Raw genomic sequence first — 18,291 nt, 5'->3', positions numbered from 1 at the left:
CACCAGGTTGGTTCCCTTACATATGTATACATACTGTTTCATTGAAATGGAGATGGTGCCCTCCACATGCTTTTTTTCATTACTGCTTTGCACGCTCTTGGCATTCTCTTGATGAGCTTCAAGAGGTAGTCACCAGAAATGGTTTTCACTTCACAGGTGTGCCCTGTCAGCAGGGTCGGACTGGCCATCTGGCAATTCTGGCAAATGCCAGAAGGGCCTGTCTGGTCATGGGCTGCCTTGACTGCTATGTTGATAAGATACCCATACTTTTAAGAGTTGTGATGGAGCACAAAGTTGCTGACTGTCACCTACCCCAGCAGGCCACCGGTATCATTAGAAATATTGGTCTTGTTGAAAATCTTCCTTTCCTCCATCCAGGGTAATATTAGTAATATATCCCATCTGGTTCATGGGGACGGGGACAACATGGGCCTGTGTGATTTCAAATGCCAGGGCTGAATTTCAGTCCCAGTCCATACCTGCCTGTCAGGTTTAATAAGTGGGATTTCTTGCCTTATAAATGGGGTTGGGACCATCAGTTGTGTTGTGCAGAAGTCTGGTGGATACACAGCTGATAGTCCTACTGAATAGACTGTTAGAATTTGTATTATGGCAAGAAAAAAAAGCAGCCAAGTAAAGAAAAACGAGTGGCCATCATTACTTTAAGAAATGAAGATCAGTCAGTCTGAAAAAATGGGAAAACTTTGAGAGTGTCCGCAAGTGCAGTTACAAAAACCATCAAACGCTACAAAGAAGTTTCCATTTTATGTAGTGCAATGGTGATATCTTTATATTTAAATAAAATATTATTGATTATTTGAATTGGTCTGGTGAATATTCTTTTGGGTTATATATTTTGGTTATATTCATTGGCTATATGATATTATTATTCTGGTATTTCTTTTCTGTATAGGAGTCCGAAATCTGTACTTTGGTCTGATGAGTCCAAATTTGAGATCTTTGAGGATCAAATTTGAGGCTCCAACCACCTTGTCTTTGTGCGACGCAGAAAAGGTGAACGGATGGGCTCTAAATGCCTGGTTCCCACCGTGAAGCATGGAGGAGGAGGTGTGATGGTGTGGGGGTGCTTTGCTGGTGACACTGTTGGGGATTTATTCAAAACTGAAGGCATACTGAACCAGCATGGCTACCACAGCATCTTGCAGTGGCATGCTATTCCATCCAGTTTGCGTTTAGTTGGACCATAATTTACTTTTCAACAGGACAATGACCCCAAACATACCTCCAGGCTGTGTAAGGGCTATTTGACCAAGAAGGAGAGTGATGGGGTGCTACGCCAGATGACCTGGCCTCCACATTCACCAGACCTGAACCCAATAGAGAGGGTTTGGGGTGAGCTGGACCGCAAAGTGAAAGCAAAATGGCCAACAAGTGCTAAGGATCTCTGGGAACGCCTTCAAGACTGTTGGAAGACCATTCCCGGTGACTACCTCTCGAAGCTCATCAAGAGAATGCCAAGAGTGTGCAAAGCAGTCATCAAAACAAAAGGTGGCTACTTTGAAGAACCTAGAATATAAGACATATTTTCAGTTGTTTCACACTTTTTTGTTAAGTATATAATTCCACATGTGTTAATTCATAGTTTTGATGCCTTCAGTGTGAATGTACAATTTTCATAGTCATGAAAATACAGAAAAATCTTTGAATGAGAAGGCGTGTCCAAACTTTTGGTCTGTACTATATATATATATATAGTATAGTACACTGTATATATAATTTTTTTAAACTACTTTAACTTGTGATTGTCAGATCGCTTGCACTATATTCTGTACAGCAATATAGCAATATTGTAAATATATCCTGGATCCAGCGCTTTATAATGTTTATAGTAAAAATCACAGTCTCCTATGAACCCCAGGCATGGGTTGGCTTTTACAGGAGTACCATCATGGCAGGCACAGGGCTTCAGCAGATTCCTGGCTGTCATGGCAAATCATTGGCACCTTGCAATCATGTCGCGGGGGCGCCGATGGGCAGATAAAGCAGAATGCCCTCTGCCGGTGCACTGTAAGGGTATGTGCACACGTAGTTTGAAGGTCTGCGGATTTTTCCTCAGCGGATTTGTGAAAACCGCAGGTAAAAGGCACTGCGTTTTACCTGCGGATTTCCTGCGGAATTACTGCGGATTCCCCTGCGGTTTTAAACCTGCGGAATCTTATTGAGGAGCAGGTGTAAAGCGCAGCGGAATCTGCACAAAGAATTGACATGCTGCGGAATGTAAACCGTTGCGTTTCCGCGCGTTTTTTTCCCGCAGCATGGGCACTGCGGATTGTGTTTCCCATAGGTTTACATTGTACATTTGCGGACTCGCAGCAAAATCCGCAGCATGTGAACATAGCCTAAATGCCACTGTCACAGACTGACATCGTCAGTTACCAGGCTAACAGATGTGCGCGGAACTTCACATTACACGGGTCTGTTAGAGGCAGATGCTACAATCAACAAAGCTAGGTATGGCAGATATGTTATGGTCTACAGTATCCACCATACCTAGCATTGATTAAATCAACAATAATTCCATCAATTTACATTTTACATTTTTTTGTAATTCAATTAATATCACCTTTTTGGATTTGGCGGTAGAGGGCATTGCTGGACAGTCTATTGTTACTACCGCACATCTCATCATAGAAAAATTGCTGGTAATACTCTCCTCAAGGTTATTTGTGCTCATCGCTTCCATATCCTCGAGGGAATACCCGTTGGTGAATTAACATGTATTTAAAAGAAATTGCAGCTGATCTGAGGATTTTTTATTACATATTAATTAGTGTTGAGCGAACGTGTTGTGATAAGGTGTTTTCTGAGTATGCTCGTGTGCTAACTGAGTGTTTTCGATATGCTGGCAAAATATGTTCGCGTCACCGCTGCTGTATGTCTCGTGGCTGTTAAACAGGCACAACACATGCATGGATTGCCTGACAAACAGACATGATTTTCTCATTACACCTCCCTCTATTACCACGTGTAATAGCAAGAATAAACCAACTCTGGTTTTGGAATATAGTCATCAATTTTCACAACTTAAAAATATAGTTTTAAAATACTTACCTGTCTTAGGCCAGGTTCATATTGCGTTGGTGCAGTCCATTCAACGTATGCATTAAACGGACTGCACCAACGCTAGTGCCCTTTAAAGATCGCATTATGCGATCAGATAGCGCAGAAGCTCCACCTGTGCTAGCGGTGATGGACCTGGAAACGCTGCAGACCACGTCCGAGGGTCCGTCATAGAATGACGGCACATCACTAAGGCATGCCGATTATGACATGCGTTAGTGATGCGCTACATAATGTCAGTCAATGGGTGCGCTGAAGCATCCATTACATTGCGTTAGTGCCGCTGTGTAACGGATGCCGTCAGCGCATTGCTATTGACACAATGTGAACCTTGCCTAATTCGAGGACCAAAGGTTTTGTCAAATTTTTGATCAGGATTGTAGGGTAGTGGCCCGTCGTGCACCAACGATAGGAAATAAATAGTGATCAACGAATATACCCGTTGCTCGGGTTTTCCCGAGCACACTCGGGGGGCCTCCGAGTATTTGCAAGTGCTCATAGATTTAGTTTTCATTGCCGCAGCTGAATGATTTACATCTGTTACCCAGCTTGAATACATGTGAGGATTCCCTAGCAACCAGGCAACCCCCACACGTACTCAGGCTGGCTAGAATCTGTAAATCATTCAGCTGTGGCGATGAAAACGAAATATCCGAGCAGTCATAAATAGTCGGAGACCACCCGAGCGTGCTCGGGAAAACCCGTGCAACAAGTATATTTGCTCATCACTAGAAATAAATCATCACACATTCATTTATTTAATCCTCCTCGAAAAACATGGCTACATGATAGAGGGATTTCTTTAGAAGTGGACATAATCCCTACAAAATGTACAAATATGTGGATTCCTCCAAGCCTTTTTCAAACTCTAATGGCTCTCAATCATTCAAGATCACATGAATTGTAACTCCGATCATGTAGTCTACATTATCAGATGCTCGGAATGTGATCTGTTATATGTAGGGTGCACTACAAGGTCTTTATAAAAACGTATTTTTGAGCATTTTAATGACATTTCCAGTTCATCAGATCGCAGCACTTCTAATGTAGCTAAACATGTTATGTTACAGCATTCATTTAGCACCAGAAGTTTCCAGGTTTCTGGCCTTGAAAAAGTATGTAAACCGGGCAAAAGAGGGGAATATCAGCAGATTTTATTAACCACATCGTGACATTTCCGCAAAATGACATATATGTACTAGCTATAGAATTCGTTATACCCCCGGGTGGCGAGTATTTTTATTGGTATATGGTCTCCATCCTGGAATGTGTTGCTTCCATCCTGCGCCCTAATGTTGTCATGTTTTGCTACCATCTTGCGCCCCCATCCTGTCATGTGCATCCTCCATCCTGCGCCCTCATCTTGTTTTGTGCGCCTCCATCTTGTCACATGCTACTCTCTTCCTGAGCCCTCATCCTGTCATGTGCTCCCATCCTGCACCCCAACCGTCATGTGGTGCTCCCATCCTGTGCCCCATCCTGTCATGTGGTATTCCCCATCCTGCACCCCATGCTGTCATGTGCTGCTCCCATCCTGTGCCCCATTCTGTCATGTGCTGTTCCCATTCTGCGCCCCGTTCTGTCATGTGCAGCTCCCATCCTGTGCCCCCGTGCTGTCATGTGCGGCTCCCATCCTGCACCCCATTCTGTCATGTGCTGATGAACCCATCCTGCGCCCCCCATTCTGCAATGTGCTGCTCCCATCCTGCGCCCCTATCCTATCATGTGCTGCTCCCATCCTGCGCCCCCATTCTGTCATGTGCTGCTCCCATCCATATGCCCCGTATGCTACTCCATAAAGGTTGATGGCCCCCATAAGATGCTCCATAGTATATGCCCGGTACGCTGCTCCATAAAGGTTGATGGCCCCCATAAGATGCTCCATAGTATATGCCCGGTATGCTACTCCATAAAGGTTGATGGCCCCACAAGATGCTCCATAGTATATGCCCCGTTTGCTGATTCAATATGGATATTCAAAAAACATTTAAACTACTGATGTTTCAATTAATTTTACTTTTATTGGTATCTATTTTTATTTTTGAAATTTACCAGTAGCTGCTACATTTTCCACCCTAGGCTTATGCTCGAGTCATTACGTTTTCCCAGTTTTTTTTTTGCAAAATTAGGGGTCTCGGCTTATATTCGGGTTGGCTTATACTTGAGTATATACGGTATGTACTTTATTTTTGTCCACTTTTTGTCCACTTTATGTGTAAATTCTTTTTTTTTTTTTTTGTAAGTTTGCAAATCGCTTTTGCATTTTATAACAAAGTGTTTATAGATAGCACTGCACCGTAACCCACATGTAGACATGTTTCAAAATACAGATTCAAAAAGCAGAAATAGCTAATCTTAGCCAGAAGCATTCTTGTACTTGCTTCTCTATCAATAATAACCAACCTGATACCGATTAGTGGACAAGTCCATATAGCTACCACAAAATGAGTACCAAGTACCCACCGACCACTATATCACACTATTATAAAATCAATAAAGTTTATTGAAAACAAATTTAAAAATTGTACATAACACCATGTGAGATTTATCAAAGAGAATTAATCAAAATTCCATGAGCCGCGGAAATACCGCATCCAACCATGTCGTGTCAAGCATTGGGATACACAGATACACTACGATCAATATTGCTCTCATATAAACACAGAATTCCCAAAAACATCCTTTAAGGCAATTTCAACATCTATTGTTCTTGGATGATGAGAATCAATATATAATGTGAGAATCAGATTTGTAAATAGATCAATGCTTACCAGTAGCGTAGCTACCAGGGGGGCAGAGGGTGCGGTCGCCCCGGGCCCGGAGCTCAGAGGGGGCCCACCTGGAGCTACGCTGCCCTTAACTATATTTGCCTGCTGTGCACGCCAATATAGTTGAGCTGAGGTAGGGCAGGGACAGAATCTCCCTGCACTGCCGCGGTCTGTTCTGTAGAGGAGCATGTACCCGGGGACGCTGGGTGCCGGCACTGTACCTGCTGCCTCCAGGAGAGCATGCTGCAGACACACACACATTGCTGGCTGTGTGGTGTCTGCTGAGGAGACTGCAGGACGCTGCTTCCCGCCTCCCTGAGCCCTGCATACAGGAGCAGGACAGGAGATAGGACGAGGGCTAGAGCTCAGGCTGCAGGGGGCTGGAGGTGACTGCACTTTGCAGTGAGGAGGAGGCAGGACACTGTTCCCCTCCTGACAAGTCCCTGAGGTTTCTTGCAAAACGGATGTTTTGCTCTGTCTGTCAGTCTCCCTCGCTCTCTCTCTGTCAGTGTCTGTCTCGCGCTCTCTCTCTGTCTCGCTCTCCCTCTGTCTGTCTCGCTCTCCCTCTGTCTGTCTCGCTCTCCCTCTGTCTGTCTCGCTCTCTCTGTCTGTCTCGCTCTGTCTGTCTCGCTCTCTCTCAGTCTCTCTGTTAGTGTCTGTCTCGCTCTGTCTCGCTCTCTGTCTGTCTCGCGCTCTCTTTCTGTCTGTCTCGCGTTCTCTCTGTCTGTCTCGCTCTCTGTCTGGCTCTCTCTGTCTGTCTCGTGCTCTCTCTCTGTCTCGCGCTCTCTCTGTCTGTCTCGCGCTCTCTCTGTCTGTCTCGCGCTCTCTCTGTCTGTCTCGCACTCTCTGTCTGTCTCGCGCGCTCTGTCTGTCTTGCGCTCTCTCTGTCTGTCTGTCTCGCTCTCTGTCTCGCGCTCTGTCTGTCTCGTGCTCTCTCTGTCTGTCTCGTGCTCTCTCTGTCTGTCTCGCGCGCTCTGTCTGTCTTGCACTCTCTCTGTCTGTCTCGCGCTCTCTCTGTCTGTCTGTCTCGCTCTCTGTCTCGCGCTCTCTGTCTCGCGCTCTCTCTGTCTGTCTGTCTCGTGCTCTCTCTGTCTGTCTCGTGCTCTCTCTGTCTGTCTCGCGCTCTCTCTGTCTGTCTCGCGCTCTCTCTGTCTGTCTCGCGCTCTCTCTGTCTGTCTCGCGCTCTGTCTGTCTGTCTCGCGCTCTCTCTGTCTGTCTGTCTCGCGCGCTCTCTGTCTGTCTCGCGCTCTCTCTCTCTGTCTGTCTCGCTCTCTGTCTCGCGCTCTCTCTGTCTGTCTGTCTCGCGCTCTCTCTGTCTGTCTGTCTCGCTCTGTGTGTCTCGCTCTCTCTGTCTCGCTCTCTCTGTCTGATATACCCATGATTAAAGTGTGCCACCATAGTTGTAATCAGGGTTTAGGGGCCCACTCAGATGGTTTGCCCCCCCCTAAGCTGAACCCTTAGCTACGCCTCTGATGCTTACCCATAGTTTGTGCACCGCTGCCCAGGAACGCCCCGACGTGCGTTTCGCCCATGCTTTCTCAAGGGGAGCGCGAGCGCCGGAAATGAGTACCGGAGTTAATGCAGCTGGGAATTTGGAGGTAGTGTCTCAACATGCGAACATTTTACTAGCTGGCCTGGTTTTTCAAGGGGTATTTAATGAGGTAAGGTGGGGGTAGGAACACACTCCCCTTGAGAAAGCACGGGCGAAACGCGCGTCGGGGCGTTCCTGGGCAGCGGTGCACAAACTATGGGTAAGCATTGATCTATTTACAAATCTGATTCTCACATTATATATTGATTCTCATCATCCGGGAACGATAGATGTTGAAATTGCCTTAAAGGATGTTTTTGGGAATTCTGTGTTTATATGAGAGCAATATTGATCGTAGTGTATCTGTGTATCCCAATGCTTGACACGACATGGTTGGATGCTGTATTTCCGCGGCTCATGGAATTTTGATTAATTCTCTTTTTGATAAATCTCACATGGTGTTATGTACAATTTTTAAATTTGTTTTCAATAAACTTTATTGATTTTATAATAGTGTGATATAGTGGTCCGTGGGTACTTGGTACTCATTTTGTGGTAGCTATGTAGACATGTTTGTTGTTTTCTGGCAGCACAAATGTCAATACGTACCTCGCATGTGCACATCATAAAGTGTAACATTTGTGAAACTCGTTCCGGAATATAATTCAGAACAGAAATTACACAGTTTAGGTGTTTAGGAGACTCCTCTCCGTTACTAACCCCAGAGCTTGATGCAGTGATTTTTGACAAATCACAGCTGACATTAACCCCAACTACCATTACCCCGATTGTTCTGGTGCGTAGAAAGAGCTGAAGCAAAGCAAGAATTGGTGCTTATAATCTGATGCGCCACTTCTGGGGCAGCCGAGGACTGGTATTTTTAGACTTGGAAGGGCCCAATAACCAATGGTTCTTCCTAGCTTGAGAACATGCGCTCACAGCTGTCTGCTTTACCTTTGCTGGTTATCAAAAATGGGAGGGGACCAAACATCATTTATTTTATTAGCTTAATACATGCACAGTAACCAACACACAGACAAGGCACTAATTATCCATCTATCTTCTATTTACTCTATATTTATCTATATATCTATTTTTACATATCTTTAGAACCTAAATATCTGTAAATGATATTCCAGTATGTATCATATGGATGGTGCACACAGATGGTACACACGGACGACCAACAGAAAGCCACACGGATAGTAAAAACTGACAGTCTCACTCGTCGTATGTTTTATAAAGAGGATGTGTGAATGGGGCCTTAATCAGAGATTTGTTCATTTTTGTTATCTGTCATTAAGGACTGGTTTAGAGTAAGAAACGCGTAATCATTTTATACAGACACGGTGGTCTTGTAGTGGTTACCACCAGTCGTGACCATCCTCGCTGGAGCTGTGGTGAACTGTGGATGTGAAAATAGCCTTGCATATTAGAGAGAAAAACTGGGAGATCCATAGATGAGCATGTTTTATTTCTTTAATTCAGTCCATACTGGACTGAATGTAAATATTTCAGGGGTGGATGACTCCTCTAACATGACATTTATATTAGAAATGAATGCCATAAAAATAAAAAAACTGCTAAATTGCTTCCAAACCTATTAACAGAAATAGCATGTATCCCAAAAATACATTTCCAGACCAAACATTCCTTAAATGATGGAAAATAAAAATGCTAGAGTATCCAGAGTGTGTAGACAAAATAATGAAGGAAACCACTTTGCCGTAATGCAGTATACTTACTGAACCCTGCTACAATGACACCTGCTTCTATCACTACACACCGCCATACTGACTGAGGGCAGCCCCAGGTATATAGGAGACGGAGATATCGGCATCTTTTAGCGGCTCAGGTGCCCCATGAGCTTGTAGTTAAAGCCTCCATCTAGAACATTCCACATGAGTTTTCCTACTGTCTGTGACTTTTACTTTATTCCTTTCACAGCTTTGACATCCAGGCAAATATCCGAAGAATATCAAAGCTGAAGCCATAATGAAGAAAGGAAAATGCGATGTGCGATATGATGAGTGGTGCGAAGAGGACGTTCCTACAGGTAACTGCCCCAGTAAGGAGTTACCACTATATAAAGCAGAGAAGAGTCACATTGTCCTCCTTCACCTGACTGGACAATTTTTGGCTTGAGTTTTATGTTATGTGTTATCTCAGCTTTTTTTTATATAGATTCCTCCATTAAGCTAAAATACAGATTGTATATAACTGAAAATGTAATATAGCACTATGTAATAAGACCAGTTGTGTGTCTATAATATGGATTTAAGAATAGACTGGGATGATAGATCATCAGACGTGTGACAAACTTCACTGGCAAAGTATCTAGTTTAGTGTTTTATATCATATCCATCATGTTTCTGGTTCCATAACTAATATATAACCTAAGTAAAATATTTGATATACTGAACTAGCTGAAGATTTTAAAAACCTGTTTTAAGACATTTGTCTCATATTCACAGCCAGGAGTAGATTATAAGGCTGGGTTCCCATTGCGTTATGGGACCGCGTTAAACGGACAGCGTTGCATGGCGAAATTAACGCCGTGCAACGCGTCCGTTAGCGCGCCCATTCACGCTAATGGGAACACGCTTCACTAGCGCGTGCCATGTTCGGCACGCGCTAGCGACGCGCCGGTGATTCCTGGCGCGCCGCGGACACTGCTTGCAGCGTCCGAGGCGCGCCCGCGGTCCGTTCCCCGCTCTCGCAGATCGGGGATCTGCGAGAGCGGGGACGTTACCGCGACCCCGACCGCAGCCTCCTAGAAAACATTGCGTTAGCGCAATCCGCTAGCGCTAGCGCTAAACGGATTGCACTAACGCAATGTGAACCTAGCCTAAGAGAAAGCAAAGAATTGCCTGGGCGTATCCAGATTTACGTAAATATGCTCCACGGCCATGACGTTCTAATATACGACCATACGGCTCCTCTGTTCTACATGTAGTGGTCAGTGTTTGTGTGAGACGGACAACACCAAGTAGTACTGACACCTGAGCATTTCTCTAGACATAAGTGATGCAATATGAGCAAGTCCTGCACTCTGTCACATGAATGATGAGGCACCAGTAGTTGATGTGTAGTGTTCACTGAATGATAGACATAATTTCCACAGCACACACCAGAGGTTGCAATATGGAAACTAATTATGCTTTTATTATTCTTAAACATTCCAGATCACAGACATAGACATGGAATTAGAGATGTTAGTACAGACATTACTTGTACCTGAGTCTGCTGATCGCACTGTCTCCGAAATCCACCCTAGCCCTGACAGTTCGACCAAGCATTCATCTATTTTTTATGGGGAGAGAGAACAAAGCTGCTCCCATATCATGAATCAGTGCTTGTTACAGGCCATTATCTGCCTGTGTAAATCAACACCTAAAGATAACCTGACAGCTGCAAAAAAAATAATTATGTCCAGAAATATTGGTAATCTGTAGGCAAATAGTATTTAAAGCATGTTATGCTGTTTAACTGGGAGAGCGGCTACCAGGAGAAATTCAAGTGATATTTTCCCTGCAGCCGCTCGCTTCCAGTCATTGAGGTTGTGCATGAAGCTTCAACACAGAGAGGTGACTGCTACAGCCCTCTACTTCTACTGAAGAATTAAATGGCTACACAGAGAATATAATTTCATCAATGAGCACTGACTGATGATAAAGGAGGTTGATTTGAGATTATTAGCTTTCATTGAGATGTAACAATGATGATTTGTTTCCTTATCTCATAGCTTTTTTTTATTAATGCACAACATTCTTAATTTACACATAGGGGATGATGTGCTGTCAACAGTGAACATTTTTATTCTCATATGCAATATGAGACCAAGATAAATGTTTTATTATTTGAAGTTTACAATGGTCAATGATTGAGAATGAATATTAGTACAATTGGCTCTTTGTGAAATCATCGTATCATGTAAATTACACATTAGTTAATAGTAGAACGTAGCTACACACCTTGCAATTTGTATGTAATTTATTTTTAATATTTTTTATTCTTAATATTTTTCTATTTAAATACATTAAAATTAAATATTAAGTATTAAGGTTATTTTGCTCAAAAATCTAATCCGTTTCACTCTTGACAGATGGCTGTACCAGGAGGTCCAAAAGACATCTCACATCTTCAGATTTTAAAGCAGATGATTGTAGCATTGTACAAGACCCCTATGAAGAACATGCCAACATCTCAGCCATGGATCGTTTTAACGTACAATGTCCTAATCCATCACAGACTATTAAGCAAAATAAAAGACACAATATAAGTGTGGAAAATAAAAGCGCTCTCACAAGGAAGAAGCCATTTTCATGTTCAGAATGTGGGAAATGTTTTACTATGAAATCTGATCTTGGTAGACATGAGAGAATTCACACAGGAGTGAAGCCATTTTCATGTTCAGACTGTGAGAAATGTTTTACTGAGAAATCAACTCTTGTTACACATGAGAGAATTCACACAGGAGAGAAGCCATTTTCATGTTCAGAATGTGGAAAATGTTTTACAAAGCAATCAACTCTTGTTGCACATGAGAGAATTCACACAGGAGAGAAGCCATTTTCATGTTCAGAATGTGGAAAATATTTTACAGAGAAATCTAATCTTGTTAGACATAAGAGAAATCACACAGGAGAGAAGCCATTTTCATGTTCAGAATGTGAGAAATGTTTTACTAAGAAATCAACTCTTGTTGCACATGAGAGAATTCACACAGGAGAGAAGCCATTTTCATGTTCAGAATGTGGAAAATGTTTTACAAGGGAATCAACTCTTGTTGCACATGAGAGAATTCACACAGGAGAGAAGCCATTTTCATGTTCAGAATGTGGAAAATATTTTACAGAGAAATCTAATCTTGTTAGACATGAGAGAAATCACACAGGAGAGAAGCCATTTTCATGTTCAGAATGTGAGAAATGTTTTACTGTGAAATCAACTCTTGTTGCACATGAGAGAATTCACACAGGAGAGAAGCTAATTTCATGTTCAGAATGTGGAAAATGCTTTACAAAGAAATCAACTCTTGTTGCACATGAGAGAATTCACACGGAGAGAAGCTAATTTCATGTTCAGAATGTGGAAAATGCTTTACAAAGAAATCAACTCTTGTTGCACATGAGAGAATTCACACAGGAGACAAGCCATTTTCTTGTCCTGAATGTGGGATATTTTTTTCATTTATATGTCAACTTGTTCGACATCAGAAAACTCACATTAGGAAGAAGGAATTTTAACCTTTTAGTTACAAAGTCCAATTTTTCTAATCTGACGTGTGTTACTTTATGTGGTAATAATGATGGAATGTCCCATATCCCAGTTATTCTGAGAATATTTTTTTTCCTGACATGTTGTGCTTTATTTTAGTAGTAAAAATAATAAATAAAAATGTGCAATATTTAAACTTTAAATATTTAAGCCTAGAATCCATATAGTTATACTACCCAAAAAGTTAACAAAACATTTATCTTGCGTCTTCTATGTCAGCATCATTTTCAAGCATCCTTTTATTTTTTCAGAACTGTTAAAAGTTTAGCAGCAATTATTCATTATTTTAGGGCAATGTACAAAACTTAGTTTGATAGGACCTATTCAGTTTTGAAGTGACTTTGAGAGGCCTATATATTGGAGATTTCCCTAAAGGGATGCAGTTTTAAAAAATAGCAACTCTCAAAGTACACAGCACTGCTGTCAATAAGTTTGTGAACTCTTCAGGAGCTTCATGAGAATTGATGCAAAACCAAATTAATGGAGAGAAAAATTGTGTTGATTTCATACCATTTGTGTGGGGAGAGGGGGCGCTGTGTGCAGCCATTATAATCTGAGGAGACTACGAGGTCCATCATACTGTGTTGGGGGGCTGTGGGGAATATTATCTTAATGTGTGGAGGGGCAGCAATTATGCTTTGGGTGGGGCTATCATATTGCATGGGGTGGGTCTATAGGGCTACAATCATATTATGTGGAGTGTTATGACTTGGTGGTTAGGACAATAATGGACCTGATGGTTAAGAGCACACAAAATGACCTGATAGTTATCAGTAATATAGGACGAGCTCTGAGACGTGGGAACTCTGCTGACCGCAATCCCTAAACCTATCACACACACTAGAAGCAGCCGTGGATTGCTCCTAACGCTCCCTATGCAACTCGTCACAGCCTAAGAAACTAGCTAGCCCTGAAGATAGAAATAAAAGCCTACCTTGCCTCAGAGAAATTCCCCAAAGGAAAAGGCAGCCCCCCACACATAATGACTGTGAGTAAAGATGAAAATTACAAACACAGAGATGAAATAGATTAATCAAAGTGAGGCCCGACTTACTGAACAGACTGAGGATAGGAAAGGTCACTTTGCGGTCAGCACAAAAATACTACAAAAAAAACCACGCAGAGGACGCAAAAAGACCCTCCGCACCGACTCACGGTGCGGAGGTGCTCCCTCTGCGTCCCAGAGCTTCCAGCAAGCAAGAAACAATCAAAATAGCAAGCTGGACAGAAAAATAGCAAAATAAGAAACACAAGCAAAAACTTAGCTTATGCAGGGAAGACAGGTCACAAGAACGATCCAGGAGAGAACAAGACCAATACTGGAACATTGACTGGTGGCATGGAGCAAAGATCTAGGTGGAGTTAAATAGAGCAGCAGCTAACGAATTAACCTCGTCACCTGTGGAAGGAACCTCAGAAGCCGCAGCCCCACTCAAATCCACCAGAGGAAGCCCATTGACAGAACCAGCTGAAGTTCCATTCATGACCACAGGAGGGAGCTCGACAACAGAATTCACAACAGTACCCCCAGGCCGACCAGGACGAGCCAAATGAAAGGCACGAACCAGATCGGCAGCATGAACATCGGAGGCAAAAACCCAGGAATTATCTTCCTGACCATTACCCTTCCATTTGACCAGGTACTGGAGTTTCCGTCTCGAAACACGAGAATCCAAAATCTTCTCCACCACATACTCCAACTCCCCCTCAACCAACACCGGAGCAGGAGGATCAACGGATGGAACCACAGGCACCATGTATCTCCGCAACAATGACCTATGGAATACATTATGGATGGCAAAAGAAGCTGGGAGGGCCAAACGAAACGACACAGGATTGAGAACCTCAGAAATCTTATACGGACCAATGAAACGAGGCTTAAACTTAGGAGAGGAAACCTTCATAGGAACATAACGAGACGACAACCAAACCAAATCCCCAACACGAACTCGGGGACCCACACAGCGCCGGCGGTTAGCGAAACGTTGAGTCTTCTCCTGGGACAATGTCAAATTATCCACCACATGAGTCCAAATCTGCTGCAACCTGTCCACCACCGTATCCACACCAAGACAGTCCGAAGGCTCAACCTGCCCTGAAGAGAAAGGAGGATGGAAACCAGAATTGCAGAAAAACGGCGAAACCAAAGTAGCCAAGCTGGCCCGATTATTAAGGGCAACCTCAGCCAAAGGCAAAAAGGACACCCAATCATCCTGATCAGCAGAAACAAAGCATCTCAAATATGTTTCCAAAGTCTGATTGGTTCGTTCGGTTTGGCCATTTGTCTGAGGATGGAAAGCCGAGGAAAAAGACAAATCAATGCCCATCCTGGCACAAAAGGCACGCCAAAACCTCGAAACAAACTGGGAACCTCTGTCCGAAACGATGTTCTCCGGAATGCCATGTAAACGAACCACATGCTGGAAAAACAATGGCACCAAATCAGAGGAGGAAGGCAATTTAGACAAGGGTACCAAATGGACCATCTTAGAGAAGCGAGCAAACCACCCAAATGACCGACATCTTTTGAGAGACAGGGAGATCCGAAATAAAATCAATAGAGATATGCGTCCAGGGCCTCTTCGGGATCGGCAAGGGCAAAAGCAACCCACTGGCACGAGAACAGCAGGGCATAGCCCGAGCACAAGTCCCACAGAACTGCACAAAAGAACGCACATCCCGTGACAGGAAGGCCACCAAAAGGATCTGGCCACCAAATCTCTGGTACCAAAGATTCCAGGATGACCAGCCAGCACCGAACAATGAACCTCAGAGATAACTCTACTAGTCCATTTATCAGGGACAAACAGTTTCTCCGCTGGGCAACGGTCAGGTCTATCAGCCTGAAATTTTTGCAGCACCCGCTGCAAATCAGGGGAGAGGGCAGACAAAATTACCCCCTCTTTGAGAATACCCGCCGGCTCAGGAACACCCGGAGAGTCGGGCACAAAACTCCTAGACAGGGCATCAGCCTTCACATTCTTAGAGCCTGGAAGGTACGAAACCACAAAGTCAAAACGGGAGAAAAATAGCGACCAACGAGCCAGTCTAGGATTCAACCGTTTGGAAGACTCGAGATAAGTCAAATTTTTGTGATCAGTCAAGACCACCACGCGATGCTTGGCTCCTTCAAGCCAATGATGCCACTCCTCGAATGCCCACTTCATGGCCAACAGCTCTCGATTGCCAACATCATAATTACGCTCAGCAGGCGAAAATTTTCTAGAAAAGAAGGCACATGGTTTCATCACCGAGCCATCAGAACTTCTTTGCGATAAAACAGCCCCTGCTCCAATCTCAGAAGCATCAACCTCGACCTGAAACGGGAGCGAAACATCTGGCTGGCACAACACAGGGGCAGAAGAAAAACGACGCTTCAACTCCTGAAAAGCTTCCACAGCAGCAGAAGACCAATTGACCACATCAGCACCCTTCTTGGTCAAATCAGTCAAAGGTTTAGCAACACTAGAAAAATTATTGATGAAGCGACGATAAAAATTAGCAAAGCCCAGGAACTTTTGCAGACTCTTCACAGATGTCGGCTGAGTCCAATCATAAATGGCCTGGACTTTAACAGGGTCCATCTCGATAGTAGAAGGGGAAAAAATGAACCCCAAAAATGAAACCTTCTGAACTCCAAAGAGACACTTTGACCCCTTCACAAATAAAGAATTAGCACGAAGGACCTGGAACACCATTCTGACCTGCTTCACGTGAGACTCCCAATCATGCGAGAAGACCAAAATATCATCCAAATATACAATCAGGAATTTATCCAGATACTCTCGGAAGATGTCATGCATAAAGGACTGAAATACTGATGGAGCATTGGAAAGCCCGAATGGCATAACCAGGTACTCAAAATGACCCTCGGGCGTATTAAATGCTGTTTTCCATTCATCGCCCTGTTTAATACGCACAAGATTATACGCACCACGAAGATCTATCTTGGTGAACCAACTAGCCCCCTTAATCCGAGCAAATAAATCAAACAGCAATGGCAACGGGTACTGAAATTTGACTGTGATTTTATTAAGAAGGCGGTAATCTATACAAGGTCTCAAAGAACCATCCTTCTTAGCCACAAAAAAGAACCCTGCTCCTAATGGTGATGACGACGGGCGAATATGACCCTTTTCCAAGGATTCCTTTACATAGCTCCGCATAGCGGCATGTTCTGGCACAGATAAATTGAACAGTCGGCCCTTAGGAAACTTACTACCAGGAATCAAATCGATAGCACAATCGCAATCCCTATGAGGAGGTAGGGCACTGGATTTGGGCTCATCAAATAAATTCTGGTAATCCGACAAGAACTCTGGGACTTCAGAAGGGGTGGATGATGAAATAGACAGAAATGGAACATCACCATGTACCCCCTGACAACCCCAGCTGGACACAGACATAGATTTCCAATCCAATACTGGGTTATGGACCTGTAGCCATGGCAACCCCAAAACGACCACATCATGCAGATTATGCAACACCAAAAAGCGAATATCCTCCTGATGTGCAGGAGCCATGCACATGGTCAATTGGGTCCAGTACTGAGGCTTATTCTTGGCCAAAGGCGTAGCATCAATTCCTCTCAATGGAATAGGATACTGCAAGGGCTCCAAGAAAAAACTACAGCGCCTAGCAAACTCCAAGTCCATCAAATTCAGGGCAGCGCCTGAATCCACAAATGCCATAACAGAATAGGATGACAAAGAGCAGATCAAAGTAACGGACAAAAGAAATTTTGACTGTACCGTACCAATGGTGGCAGACCTACCGAAATGCTTAGTGCGCTTAGGACAATCGGAGATAGCATGAGTGGAATCACCACAGTAAAAACACAGCCCATTCCGACGTCTGTGTTCTTGCCGTTCAGCTCTGGTCAAAGTCCTATCACATTGCATAGGCTCTGGTCTATGCTCAGATAATACCGCCAAATGGTGCACAGCTTTACGCTCACGTAAGTGTCGATCGATCTGAATGACTCATTCAGACCAGCAGGCATGGGAAATCCCACCATGACATCCTTAAGGGCTTCAGAGAGACCCTTTCTGAAAATTGCTGCCAGAGCGCATTCATTCCACTGAGTGAGCACAGACCACTTCCTAAACTTCTGACAATATATCTCTACCTCATCCTGACCCTGACACAGAGCCAGCAAGATTTTCTCTGCCTGATCCACTGAATTTGGTTCATCATAAAGCAATCCGAGCGCCAGAAAAAACGCATCAACATCACGCAATGCAGGATCTCCTGGCGCAAGGGAAAATGCCCAGTCTTGAGGGTCACCACGCAACAAGGAAATAATGATTTTTACTTGTTGAACTGGGTCACCAGAGGAGCGGGGTTTCAAAGCTAGAAACAGTTTACAATTATTTTTGAAATTCAGAAACTTAGCTCTATCTCCAGAAAATAAATCAGGAATAGGAATTCTAGGCTCTAACATAGGATTCTGAACCACAAAATCTTGAATGTTTTGTACTCTTGCAGTGAGATGATCCACACAAGAGGACAGACCTTGAATGTCCATCACTACACCTGTGTCCTGAACCACCCAAAGGTCTAGGGGATAAGAAAGACAAAACACAGTGCAAAGAAAAAAAAATGGTCTCAGAGCTTCACTTATCCCTCTAT

At 43.7% G+C, this 18,291-nt stretch overlaps 1 pseudogene; it reads left to right on the top strand.

Annotated features, from left to right (window-relative positions):
- LOC138646131 (zinc finger protein 665-like) overlaps window positions 1-12,697 on the top strand; it is a 55,149-nt pseudogene extending 42,452 nt beyond the window's left edge.
- Window positions 12,698-18,291: the final 5,594 nt, after the last annotated feature.

The sequence above is a fragment of the Ranitomeya imitator genome, chromosome 7 (genome assembly GCF_032444005.1).
Source record: "Ranitomeya imitator isolate aRanImi1 chromosome 7, aRanImi1.pri, whole genome shotgun sequence".
Taxonomy (NCBI): Eukaryota; Metazoa; Chordata; class Amphibia; order Anura; family Dendrobatidae; genus Ranitomeya; species Ranitomeya imitator.
This window is presented reverse-complemented; position numbering and strand designations above follow the sequence as displayed.